Here is a 13,412-nt window from a genome sequence, read left to right as displayed (position 1 = left end):
GCCCTCCCAAGGTGACCCTAGCCAATGCATGGGGAAGAGGCTGGGAGGAGGGAGAGGACAGCCTCCCACTGGGCTGCCAGCTCTCCATGTTCTTCCCTTATCTTTCTGCTCCTCAACATCTGTCTGGATTAGTGGGTTAATTCAGCAGCTTAATATAGGACAGGGTCAGAACCTGCCTGACACAGTAAAACCTGAACATTACTATTACTAACAGTGCTCATTACTAATACTATGGCTATGATGCACCATACTGTCGTTGAAAAGAGCCTAGTCATGCACACTTTAGTGCGAATTTGTTTAAAGGCCACCTGCTTCCTGTTCACCCTAATCTGAGGCCAACTGGTCTTGGGTGATAGTAATTTTGGAGCTGCTTGGGTGGGAGGCATAAAGAAGGAAGACTCAGGTCTCTAGCACCCCATTTTGGGCCTTCCAAGACGGAAAGACTGAAAAGTGGGGTGAGTGGCTCCAGGAGCTGGGTGTCCTTGGTTCTCCAGGGCTGGCCTGGGAGCTGCAGGTGCACAGGGAAGGGGCCAGACACCTGCCCAAGACATCAACCCAGGATGGCAAGAGGAAGGAGGAGGGTTCCAGGGTGCTCCAGGCCTGGCTGCCTGTGCCCAGGGCTAGGCACTTGGGGAGAGAGCAGGGACATGAGGATGGGGCTGGGGTGACTGTGAGCTGGCAGAAAAGTAAAAAGGAGTTTACTAGGAAAGAGCTGGCAGAAGCCATGAGGAGGCAGCCATGCTGGGTGGGGACTGGTTCCACACAGGCCTGGGTAAGAGATGCGTGTGTCAGCTGGGTTGTGGTCCACACCCCAGGCCCCCAGCATGGAAGGCAGAGGAGCATAGGAGAAACCACGGTCAGAGTGGGTGAAAAGTTTGCAAGTGTGGTCAGACCTGCAGAATAGGGAGACAGGGTCCTGCATGCCCTCCCAGACACCTTCCCTGCCTAAAGGACCCCATCCCAGTGCAGGCCACTGCTGGGTCTCAGTTTGTACACCCACAAAATGGGGACAACAGTGCCCACCTTGCCATATGAGTCTGCTGATGAGACCCAGCATAGTCACTGTGATTGTTCTGCTGGCCACCACCCTGAGGTGAAGGTAAAAGACATCCCTTCTGGGCCCCAGAGCTCAAACAACCTCTAGATGTATAGCCAGACAGGGGTATGCATCCAACACCACCCCAGACCTTGCCTCCTGCCCACCAACTACCTCACCTTCTGCATTTTTCCTCCTACCAACACCACCAGACCTTGCCTCCTGCCCACCAAATACCTCACCTTCTGCATTTTTCCTCCTCCCATCCTTTCCAGGGTCTATTGTGGCCTTGGGACAGAGGTTGAAAGAGAAGGCAATGGTCCCATAAGTAACAACAGGCTGATGGGATGATGGGTCGAATCTACCACCAGCTGCCCACCCCAGGTCTGGGCCCTGGGGCACCAGGTGCACTCCCACAGGGAGCCATGTCTGGTCACCAGAGGGGCGGTGTGGTGCTATAGCTCCTGTCCCTGCTTCCGTCCTCTACTGTCCTCACTGTTCCACTCCTGGGCTCCAACGTCTGCCAGAGAGGCTCTGAGCTCCGGGTGCAGCCAGGCCAGGGTTGGTCTGCAGGCAGAGACTGGTTCTCAGGACAAGGTGAGCAGGGAGGACCATGGAGCTGGCAGGGCCCTTGGGTCATACTGGCAGGCAGCTCTTTCCACAGGCTCTTAAGTGGGAGGCAACAGCCCAGGCCTCCTGAGAATGCAATACCATCATTCTCACCCTCACCTTCACTAACCCCAGAACCCTCACGTTCTCAGAAGCCCTCCAGCCTTTTTTCCCCTTTACACACTGCCCAAGGCCTGGCTGCCTTTGCCCCAAGCTTCCCCATGGCCCTGCCTGGGGTCTCTGTTCCCACATGGTGGTTGTGACGCAGACCTCCCTCATAGTGGCCCCCAAACCACCTCTCAGGCCCCTCTGGAGGCTGGGCGGTCTCTGGGTCCAGACTCTTAAGGCAACTCCTAGCCACCCTTCCCACCACTTGACCACACACAGGTACAAACAGTGCACATGCATGATGCCGGTGTCCCAGTAGCAGACACTCCAAACACGCACACACAAGTACACACTGGGGCAATGCGTCTCTGGGCTCAGAGGGCAGAACCTGCCCTCTGGAGGAAGCTGATGATGCCCAGGACACCTCACAGCTGAAAGCCTTTTGAGGGTCCATTTCCTCTCTGTAAACATCAAAGTCTGGGCTAAGCTGTCCAGTGGCACCAAGAAGTCCTTCATATCTACCTCTGATCAAGTCCAGTCTTTTCCTCCACTCAATAAACATACTTTGGGCACCCAGAGGGGCGAGTGGTCAGGCTTCTAGGTCTCCTGGGTGGCTCTACTGTGGCAACTTCCCAGATCCAAACTTCCCACTGGAGAGGGTAAGGTCGGGTGGGACCCATCACCTCCTCCTACCCTAGTCCGTGGGCTGGAGTCCCAGCCTGTCTCATGGCCCCTCATACATTCAGGGCTGCAACCCAACCCACTCCAAGCTCTATCCTGAAACAGCAGCAATACCTTTAGCTGTCCCTCTGCCTCCTCCCCTCAGAAGCCCCTTCTCTGAGGTGCCCTGTCCATTTCCACATTCTGTCCCCTCTGCCAGATGCCACCACTCAGGCATCTCTGTCGGAATTCTGAGGGTCCTTGGATCCTCATCCCAACTGCAGGGCTGAGGCTCAAGGGCTCAGTGGGGTTGGGACAGCTGTGTCACCCCACATGCAACCTGCTCAGGGTGATACCTCCCCAAGAGATGCCCAGCCCCAGGGAGGCTGCGTGGACAGGGAAGCCAAGGATGGACCAGGTGTCTGGTGAGGGTGGGGTCAGCCATGGCCTTCAGGGCACAGCCCGAGGGTGCAGCACAGGGGCTGTGCAGGGAGATGGCGTTCAGGTGCCCTTCCAGGAGGGTGACCCAGTTTCTTTCTCTGTCAAGATGCCACCACTCAGGCATCTCTGTCGGAATTCTGAGGGTCCTTGGATCCTCATCCCAACTGCAGGGCTGAGGCTCAAGGGCTCAGTGGGGTTGGGACAGCTGTGTCACCCCACATGCAACCTGCTCAGGGTGATACCTCCCCAAGAGATGCCCAGCCCCAGGGAGGCTGCGTGGACAGGGAAGCCAAGGATGGACCAGGTGTCTGGTGAGGGTGGGGTCAACCATGGCCTTCAGGGCACAACCCGAGGGTGCAGCACAGAGGCTGTGCAGGGAGATGGCGTTCAGGTGCCCTTCCAGGAGGGTGACCCAGTTTCTTTCTCTGTCGCACAGGAGCCATGTGAATGTATATGGATTGAGAACATGTGCATGTGCGTGTGCGTGTGTGTGTGTTCGTGTGTGCACATGAGTACACACACACGCGCGTGCGCATGCATTCTCAGCTCTGGCTGGCGGAAAAGGAGGGAGAGAGCAGGCTGGCTGCTGAAAGCTCTGGGAAATGAAAGAGAACGTGTGTGTGTGTTCGTGTGTGCACATGCGTACACACACACACACGCGCGCGTGCATTCTCAGCCCTGGCTGGCGGAAAAGGAGGGAGAGAGCAGGCTGGCTGCTGAAAGCTCTGGGAAATGAAAGAGAAATCCTCCCAAATCCCTGGCTGCCATCACTAATAGCTGAAAGATGCGCTTGACAACAAAGTGAAGGCCCCAGGTCTTGCCCTGGCCTTGCCGTCAACAGTAGGGACCTTAGGCTTTGCTGTTGGGTAGGTCTCAGGCATGTGAGGGTCAAGGTGTGGGCCCCTCCTGACCCCACCAATAGTCTTCCAGATATCTCCCTTCCAGGTAGGGTCTCACAGATGCCCCCAGAGCTTCCAATCACAGGGTGGTATAATCAGCAAGGGGAGGAAACTGCCCTCAGAAAAGAGCTAGTGGGTCCCTGCCAGCCTGAGCAGTCCCCTTGTTGTCCACCTCCTCCCTAGTACCTGGCACATTACCAAGGCCTCTTCCACTGGGGGAGGGCTGGGCACAGGCCCGGGAGCAGCAAGTCCTGGGGTGTCTGGCTCATGTGTGAGAAGTGTGTGTCCCCCAAGGCACTGCTGGCCATATCTGGGCTCTGTTGCACACCTGCAGCTGGAGAGAGGCACCCACATTGGATCCTTCAGATATGCGGCACACAGGACACCAGCACACAGGGCCCTGCATGCACCAAAGTGCACCTGGCCACGGGAACACAGGCTTGTACCCTGGCACATATGTGCTCCCCATGGGCCACTCTGGACCAGGGTTGGGGAGTGAGGATTCCCAAGGTCAGCTTTGGGTCCAGGCCAAATTCCTGAAAGGTCCCTGAGGCAAGATGTAGGCAAGCCCTCCACTGCTGCCACCTGGGTCTCCATGGTTGCTTCTGCCAGAACAGGGGCTGTACAATCTCCTCTCCACAAGGCCTCTCCATACCCATTTGAGACAGAGGACACCTCACCAAGGACCCCAGCAGAAACACACAGGCCAGGCCATTGCAGATTGGGCACATTAGACACGCACTCCATACATATGGCTCCATACACATGGCGAGGCATGGAGGGCAAGAAGCAAGTACACATGGAAACAAATGCACACAGGCACAGATGCACATGCATGTGCACGCACACATGTGCTCACACACAGCATCTGAGGCCTGAGCCTGGCTCTTCCCAACCTCCAGGAACCTTTCTCTGCTGAGCAGGAAATAAAAGGCCCAGCACAGCCCACGGCACTTGCAGCCTTTCCAGCCGGGCCCAGCCAAGCAGCAGCGATTAGACTGGCTGTGAAGTAAAGCCCAGCGTGGCCTGAATATTTCACGGGAGATTTTGCTTCGCAGAAAATCTCTTCCTCGCCTCTGTGCATGTTAGGGGATAATTACCCATTAGGTAACAGAGCAGAAACCCAGGGGTGCGCATATCGGGTTGGGGCCAGCGCTCTGCCTGTGAGCTCTGCCTGTCAGCAGGCAAGATGAAGCCGGTGAGGTCTGTGTCACCTCACTTGCTCCTGGTATGGAGGCACAGAGGGGAGACCGGATGCCACACTGAGACATGGCATGTCTGGGTTTAGGATCACCTTTGCCCTAGTTTCTCTGGGTCTGCAGCTTCCAGCTGAGGAAGAGGCTACATCAACCCTCCTCTGCCCTAGCTCCTCTCCCTCATCTTCGAGTTAGGTGCAGGGAGACAGAGAGGAAGCAGCAAGGACATCCCAGCTTCTCCCTGGAGACCCAGCCCCCTCCCCTCTCCAGCCCTAGAACTGTCCACGTGGGCAAAGCCCCACCCCTGTCAAATACCCCCACACTTGCCCAGGGTCAGCAGCACGCCGTGCTCCTCTCCATCACTGTCCCTCAACCTAGGGCTGGAAACGTAGACCCCTCCGGGGGCCCAGATGGAAGGAGAGGGAGGCAGGACAGGAGAACAGGCAGCAGTGCCCTGGTAGACACACCTGGAACCAAACCGGCCCATACCCAGCAAGTACACTCCTCAGAACAGACCCAGAGAGCTGGACACACAGGTCAGCCCAGGCACCCACAGCCCCACCGGACCAGGAAGGAGCAGAGGGGTAGACATGGTGACCACACTGTGCACTGTCCAGCAGCCCCGACAAAGAACAAGCTCTGGTCCCCACGGCAGCAACACGAGCCTAGGACAACTGCTAAGGCACAGAGATAGTTGTGAGAGCCATGCGTGGTATGACTCCATTTACACAAAACGTCCAGAATGGACAAATTCTAGAGAAAAGTGGGTTCATGCTGTCAGGGCACGGAAAGAGGCGAGAATGAGGACCCCCAGCTAATGGAGATGGGGCTTCCTTTGGGGCTGATGAGTATACTCTGGAATTGGTGGAATTGGCCCAATCTTGTGAATATACTAAAATCTCTGAATTGTACACTCTTCTTATTAGTACTGGGGATTGAATTCAGGGCCTTTGCACTGAGCTACATCCCCAGCCTTTTTATTAGTTTATATTTTGAGACAAGGTCTCCCTCAGTCATAAAGTTGCCCAGGCTGGGCTCAAACGTAGAATCCTTCTGCCTCACCCTCTTAGAGTGCTGGGATTACAGGCATGCACCACCACGCCTGGCTGAATCATACATTTTTAAATGGTGAATGTGATGCTATATGAATTATATCTCAATTTTTAAAAATTATTCAAAATGGAACAAAACACATCCATAAGCTACCTCCCTGTCTGGGGCTCCCAGTCCTCAAGCTCCAGGTTACACATCTGTCACCCTCACACAGTGGCCACCCACGTCCTGTCCAAGTCCCCAGAGTGGCTCCCCAAGGGCAAGCACCTGAGCCATGACAGTGACCATGGCAACATGCCCCCAGGCCAAATTTCACGCTTCGCAAACCCTCCCTGGGCCTGCTCTGTCCAGAGACACAGCCTAGTCTCAGGGAAGGCCACTGAGGTCCGGCTCCAAGTGGAAGGAGACCTGGATAGGAAGTCAGGCCTCCGCTGGGTGCAGCAAGTCTCAGGGTGGCCAGGGGCAGGGCTCATGGGTAGGAAACATGGGCACAGGATGAGGGCCACTCTGCCAAAAGCCTTCTGCCTCAGGGTTTCCTGGATTCCTGGGCCCTCAGAACCAAGCCAACAGCTAGAAATGGCCATTACCCCTTCCAACAGACAGGTACCACCTGCCCATGCATTGATCCTGGAGCCTCTACTCACACAGGTCCCCTTCCTGGGCCTCTTGACACTGACCCCAGACTCTGGAAACATATTTTCTCTTTCCAGTCTCTATCACTACACCTCCATAGTGTGCCCCAGCTCAGCCCTCCCAGCACCTTGGGGAGGTCATGCAGGTAACAAGAGGGTGGGATGCAGGATGGGCCCCAAAGCTACAACCATGTCCCCCGAGCCTGGGACAGAGAGAGGAGAGAAGCCTTAGCTTCAGACCTGCAGCCCATGCCCAGTGGCCCAGACACAGCAGCAGGTGGAAGGCAGTCCCCACCCAACACCCACCTAGTCCCTGCACCTACGCTCCCTTGAACTTTGAATCTGACCCTGGCCATAGACCAAGCTGTGCCTTGGAGAAGGCTCTGGGTGGCTCATGCCCTTCTTCCTCGCATCCAGGAAGTGGGTGTCAGAGAAAGATCCCACCTGAGTCACTGCTGGTGGCTGGGCCCTGGTGGCTCATGGGTGCCTGTTTTTCTGACCTTCCTGAGGCCAAGTCCCTGCCCACCTCCTCTGGGTTGGGTACGGCAGGTGACTAATGGCAGCCAGCTCCTCTGAGTCCAGCCAGTTCCCCTCCTCTGTGGGGGTGTGGGGTGGGGGTGGCATGCATTGCTGGGCACCTGCCCCTTCCCCTCCCCTGAGCTGTTCCTAACCTAGATTCTGTCACAGGCCCCTCTGCCCCGGTGTCCTCACTGTCAGCCAAGCCCCACAGAGGTGTTAACTGCTAATTAAGATGTTAGCTGTAAACTTAACGTGTGATTCCCTGTCAGAAGTATTTTGGTTTTAACAAGTCACTTTTGGAAATGGGAAAACCTTTAAGAACCAGCCAAATGGCAGGGCAGGATGCAGAGTGCAGTGTAGGGGACTGTGAGCCTCAGTGTCCCCTTCCGCAGATGCCAACCTCACAGAATTCTGGTGCAAACTGATGAAGGTGACAGGTAAGGCCCTGTGTGCCTGGCAGGCAGGACTCTGAGGAGTCCCTGACTTCCTTCCTCCTGCCCACATAGAAGTTAGCCCTGTCTGTTCCCGTTCTGCCTCCTCACACTACCACCCCATCGATCACCAAGTCTTTCTCTCAACATCCTAAAGCTCTCCCCAGGCAAGGATCAATGGAATCAAATGGCAAGTCATGGACAGACATGAGACCATGGGGACATTTCACAGACGACAGGCACGGAGCTCTGTGCAGTGAGGAAGGATGCTGACTCAATAAACAGCATCACAGAAACTGGCTGGTCATTTGATCCCTGCCTCAAACCACACAGACACATTCCAGATGAACTGGAGATGTATTTTCAACTCTTACAAACAAGTAGAAAACAGTACCTGACAATTGCAAAAACAACAAAACAAACATTCAGTGAGTAAGGTCAGAAACTACAAAGGAATAGAGTGAGAGTTTTAAAATAGAAATTCTATTCAACCCAGGTGTTCTTCTTCTAGGTATCCTCCCTACAACAAGCTGAAGACTTCATTTTCCACTGATACCCACACACCGGTGTTTACAGCAGCACAATTCATAATAGTTAAATCTTGGAAGTGGCCTACATGTCTATCAACAGACAGGTGGAAAAAGAAAGTGTGGTATTTACACAGGGTGAATACTACTCTGGCATAAAGAAGGACAAACTTGAGTCATTTGTAGGAAGGCAGGTGCACCTTGAGACCATATCAAGTGAAGTAAATCAGACACACAGCGTACATATTCCATGGTTTCTCTCATAGGAGAAACTCAAAGTATAAATCAACTAAAGAGCAAAGTAAAGACAAATCATAGAAAACATGAAGATAGATCTTTTGCAAAAGGGAAGGGGACCATGAGATGGAAGGAGGAGGAGGAGGAGGAGGGGAAGAGAAGTAGAAAGAATTAAGATGTGTTATGCGCATGTACAACTTCCCATGACAAATGTAATCAGTGTGTACTGCAAACATGCACTCGATCTTATGTTGTGTTCTTACCACAATCAATTAGTCCTTTAAAATAAAAAAATGACAGATTGGAATCACAAGACAATTTTAAACTTTTGAAGAATAAAAAACAACAACAACAAAATAAAACAAAACCTGTGAAAAGCTGTCTCCAATGCATGACAAATAAAGAGTTAAACTCCTTAACCTCTCATACATCGATTCAGTCTTGCAAATCAGTGAGCTGCATTTCACTGCAGCCCCAGCACTGAAGCCAAGGCCTTCTGTGGGTTCCTCCTCTTCGCTGTGCCATGGTCAGTTCTCTTCTGGACACCTTCGCTTGGCCGCACCTGACACACACACGCGTGACACCGGAGCTGCCCTCGGCTTCCAGGACATCACACCGGCTTCCTCGCCCTCTGACTTACAGAGGTGTCCCAGATGGGCCACCCATCCTCTCTCTGCTACATTCATCTTTCCATGCTATCATCTGAGCTCCTGGCTTTAAATTCTATATTCAAGCTGTTGGCCCCAAATCTGTGTCTCCAGCCCCGTCCTGTCCCCACCACCAGCCTCCTGTGCCCCATCAACTCCACAGCTCCACTCGGAAGTCCTGGCAGCCCCCACTTTACACGTCCACAGCTGCTGTGAGACTGGGGCTTGGCTTACTGCTCTGCTGTCTTCTGCCACTCAGACATTCTGATTTCTTTTGTGTACAACATGATTAAACATAGTGCACACAATGACCTTCAGGTTATGTGTGTGAGGTATACAGAACACACATGAATTTCATGCTTATCCTTGGGTCCCATCATCAAGATACCTTATGCTGTATGTGTAAATATTCTAGAACCTGAAGAATTTGGAGAAGGGGCACTTAACCTGAACCTGGACCAAATTCCCTGCAGTCCCCCTTGGGTCCCATCTCCCTCCAACACAGCCCTCACCTGGACTACCAGCAAGTTCCACAGACTCTGCCAGGACTGTGCACCTGGAACCCACCACACCCCCACTTGTCCCTCAGTCACCAATGTCCCTGCTTCCCAGTCACCAGAGGGCCTCTCCCAGCTCCCAACTTCATTGGGGCAAAATCCAGAGTCCCTGGGAACTCTCTAGGCCCAGTGGGATCCACTCTTGATCCCTGTCTGCCGTGCAGCTCACCCTGGTCCAGCCACATGGGCCTGTGCCCAATGGCAGGGCTTGTCCCAGCTCAGTTGTGTGCACCATTCCCTCCATCTGAGACACACTCCTCCCAGACACCTACACGATTCAATTCATTCTCTTCAATACCATCTCAGGTGACGGCCTCACCCAGGGTGCCCATCCCTTCCCTCCTCTGCTTCTTTTTCCTCCGGAGCTCCCAGCCCCTGGCACACACAACACTGCACGCACGGAACTTGGCTGGTGCTCCTCCACGAGAGCAGAAGTTCCACGGGTCAGGCATTTTTGGTCAGTTTTGTTCACTGTTAGGTCCCTTACCAAAACAGTGTCCTACACATTGTAGGTGCTCACTAAATAACTCACTCAAAGAATGTACGCATGCAAAGCAAAATGAGCAGAGAACCTGGCAGGAGGAGGCAATTCACAAATGAAGAAATAGAGATGGCCAGCGTGCACATATAGACAGCTTCTATGGTGGCATTAGCATCAAAGAAAGGTAAATTCCTCTGGCTCACGAGATCAGCAGGGATTTCAGTGACTAGTAATGGCCATGGTAGGTGAGGGCAGCCACACACCTGGTCTGTGAGAGCACGAGATGGCACAACCTCCTGGAAGTTTATCTGGCCCTGCAGAACCAACCAAATGTGGAATTATCCATGCTCTCTGACCCTGGAAACATACCCTAAGGACCCTAACCCAGTGCACAGATTCAAACCCAGAGGCTCCCTGAGTAGGTTATAAATAGCCAGATGCTGGAGCAACTTACATGGCCAGCGATAGGATTAATGATTGATCGGGAATTTACAGACTGTACAATGGATGGAAGAGGACAGAGAAGAACTCTATGGACAGATCTGGGATGGGATTCTGTAGCCAACACATTCCTGTGCTTTTCCTTTTGATTGCATTGTGAGCACAGGGCACAAAGTCTAGAAGGATACACATCAAATCAGCAAGGGAGGAGGAGATTTGGGAAGGGTGCTGACCACATACTTTAAATCTTGCCAGGCAGGCAGGCAAGTAAGACATTAGGTAGGTAGGATTAATAACCTATAGGGAACCTGTAATCTTTGACATCTGAAACATGACTCTGTTTAGGGAGGACATGCCCTGTGGCTCCTCTTACTAAAGGATTCAGAATTAGGACATTTCTAGTCCCCATGAGCTGGCCCTGCCTCATCCCCAGGAATGCTGGGTTCCTGGTCCAGGTGACAATTTTCTATTCCTGATTCTTTTCATGGCTCTGTTCACAGGCACAAAGGCATGGCCCACTCTGCCTTGTTACCTCCCCAGCCTGGACTCTGCCCCGGGTGGCTGACTGTGGCCTGAGCTGGCTAAACATCTCTTGGCTCTCAGACACTTGCCATGGGTACTGGGGGCAGCCAATCTGGGAGGCCGGGGTGGACCCAGCAGGGAAGACTGGCTCATCAAGAAGGGAGATTTTATATAGCAAATAAAATCATATGTGCCAGAGCCAGGGATTTAGCTTGGTGGTTCTGCCACCTTCCTTGTAAGCACAAGGTTCTGAGTTCGATCCCCGGTACACACACAAAAAATTTCTTTGAGGACAGATTTACACTAAAAAATAGTCTGTCATCTGCCTGAAGTTTAAACTCAACTGGACAACCATATTTTTTCTGGCCACCCTGGCCCCCACTTTATCCCTTCCTTGGGGGACAGGAAGTCTTCAGCTGGGGTGCCCAGGAGCAAGGGACCAAGGTATGGATGGGCTGACTCCCAGGGCTGGGAGGGGTACACTGTCCTGGAGGAGTCCTGCAGCATGGGACCTGGGTGGCAAAAAGCCAGAGAGCCAGCACCCAGGGCCCTTGGTAGGGGCACTGAGATACAGATTCTGAGCAGCCACAGACACCAGGCATGGGGTGGCAATCCTGGGCCTCAGGAGATGTGTCCTCACTGGAGGGCCCAGCTGCAGGGGCTTTAGGTCTCAGCCATGTCCCCACAGAGCCCCGCAGGGCCACTCACCAAGGTCCTTGCACCCTGGGCCCTTGCCCTGCAGAGCCTGAAGCTGCTGAGCCACCTCGTTGTCCCCTACCTGGATCAGATGGCACCAGGAGGCAAACAGACAGACGTCTTGGGGTCTGGGCAGCAGCAGCCTGTCCGTCCTGGTCCCCGCATGCACTGTGGGAAGAGCAAGAAGTTAGTGTGACAGAGGTGGCTTTCTGTGATCCCAGGTAGGCCCAGCTCAGTACCCCTGCCCACCAGCCTGGCCCCAACTGACTGCTACCCAAGGTATAAACTCCCCTGCCAGCACTCAAGACCCTGCCGATACCCTCCCTCTCTCCCATTACTTGGCTCTGTCCCCATGGCCACCCTGCTCCCTGGCCTGGCTCCTCATTGCCAGCTCTAGGGATCTCCTGAGAGCCCTCAATCCATGTGCATGTGTGGATTCTCACTGTGACACAAGGATGTGTGCCACTGATTTATCCCTCAGTCTCCCTGGTTTCAAAGCCCCACAGTGAGCTGTATCCCCCAGCAGGGTTCTTGAGGTCTGATTAACCTGTAGTAAAATCCACTCTACGAGCACTAACAACTGCATCCACTCATATAGACAGCACTGCCACCAAGGTACAGAACAATCCCCAGGAGCTGTCCCTGTGAAGCCCTGGCCCCACCCCCATCACTACCGCTCTGTCTTCAGCCCTAGTTTTGTCTCCTCCAATGTCTGTGAGTGGCAGCTGCCAGAGGAAGCCCAAGTCTGGCTCTGTTCACTTAGCACAGTGTGTCTGAGATTCACTGGTGTCGTCTCGGGTCCGAGCCCCATTCTTTGTTGCTGAGTATGAGTCTGTCATTTATCCACTCACCAGTTGAACAGGGGTGGTTACAGTTTGGGGGATGAATGAAACCACTGCAAACATTCAGACAGGTCTGTGCATGGGCTGCGCTCTAGTGCTAAGTGACTAACAGTGGGACCACCGTGCTGCATGGTAGGCACCTCCCTAATCTGATAGGGAACTGCCAAATCAGGACCCACCTAAACCTAGATGCTGGTCACGTAACTGGTGCTCACAGCCCTTATCATTGTCCCAGCACTGCTAAGTACTTTATAAACATTAACTCATTTAATTCTTACAGTTGTCCTAACAGTACAACAATATTCCCATTTTAATAGATGAGGAAACTGAAGCAGAGAGGAAGGATGAGGCCAGTGTCACATGACTAGGAAGGGGCTTTCAATCTCAGTGTTGTGGAGTCAGAGTTTGGACTCACAAACAGGACACTGCACAGCCAGACCAGCTCCACATACCACACCAAGTGGTGTACACAGCAGGAAGCTGTGGCCTCGGCTCTCCTTAGCCCTCCTGTCATAGGGCTTCCATGACAACCTTGGGACCACAGCACTTTCCTGCTCACTGAAAGCTTCCACCATCCTTCTCTGCCATGGTGACCAGAGGACACGTGGTCCAAGTGGGCAGCTACAAGATGGCAGAGCTTCCGGCACCCCGGGTCTCTGAGAGGCTGTGGACTGGAGCTTCCTCCCACCTCCCAAGTGATCACGGAATGTGAGTGAGTGAGGGATGGAAGAAAAACGGGGGACCATCATGATGAACTGCTGAGATTGTCCAGCCCAGCACCCTAGGCCCTAATGCCACATAACCCGTGTGTTTGGTTTGAGAACATGTTGGGAAGACTTGCTGGGGGACAGAACTCACTATATGGGATCTTCGAAAGC

At 53.6% G+C, this 13,412-nt stretch overlaps 1 protein-coding gene across 2 annotated transcripts in view; it reads right to left on the bottom strand.

Moving 5' to 3' along the window:
- Lingo1 (leucine rich repeat and Ig domain containing 1) overlaps positions 1–11,835 on the bottom strand; it is a 48,698-nt gene extending 36,863 nt beyond the window's left edge. The window contains exon 1 of one of the 2 annotated variants that reach the window (XM_033756037.1): positions 11,775–11,835. The gene's annotated coding sequence lies outside the window, so the exon portion shown is untranslated. Of the gene's footprint in view, positions 1–11,704; positions 11,727–11,774 lie in introns of those variants that run through there. The other variant, XM_033756038.1, reaches the window with a different exon arrangement.
- Between the last annotated feature and the right edge of the window lie 1,577 nt (positions 11,836–13,412).

The sequence above is a fragment of the Fukomys damarensis genome, unplaced genomic scaffold, assembly GCF_012274545.1.
Source record: "Fukomys damarensis isolate Sample0158 unplaced genomic scaffold, DMR_v1.0_HiC HiC_scaffold_25, whole genome shotgun sequence".
NCBI classification, from domain to species: Eukaryota; Metazoa; Chordata; class Mammalia; order Rodentia; family Bathyergidae; genus Fukomys; species Fukomys damarensis.
The sequence above is the reverse complement of the archived record's forward strand: the minus strand, read 5'-3'. Positions and strand labels throughout refer to the sequence as shown.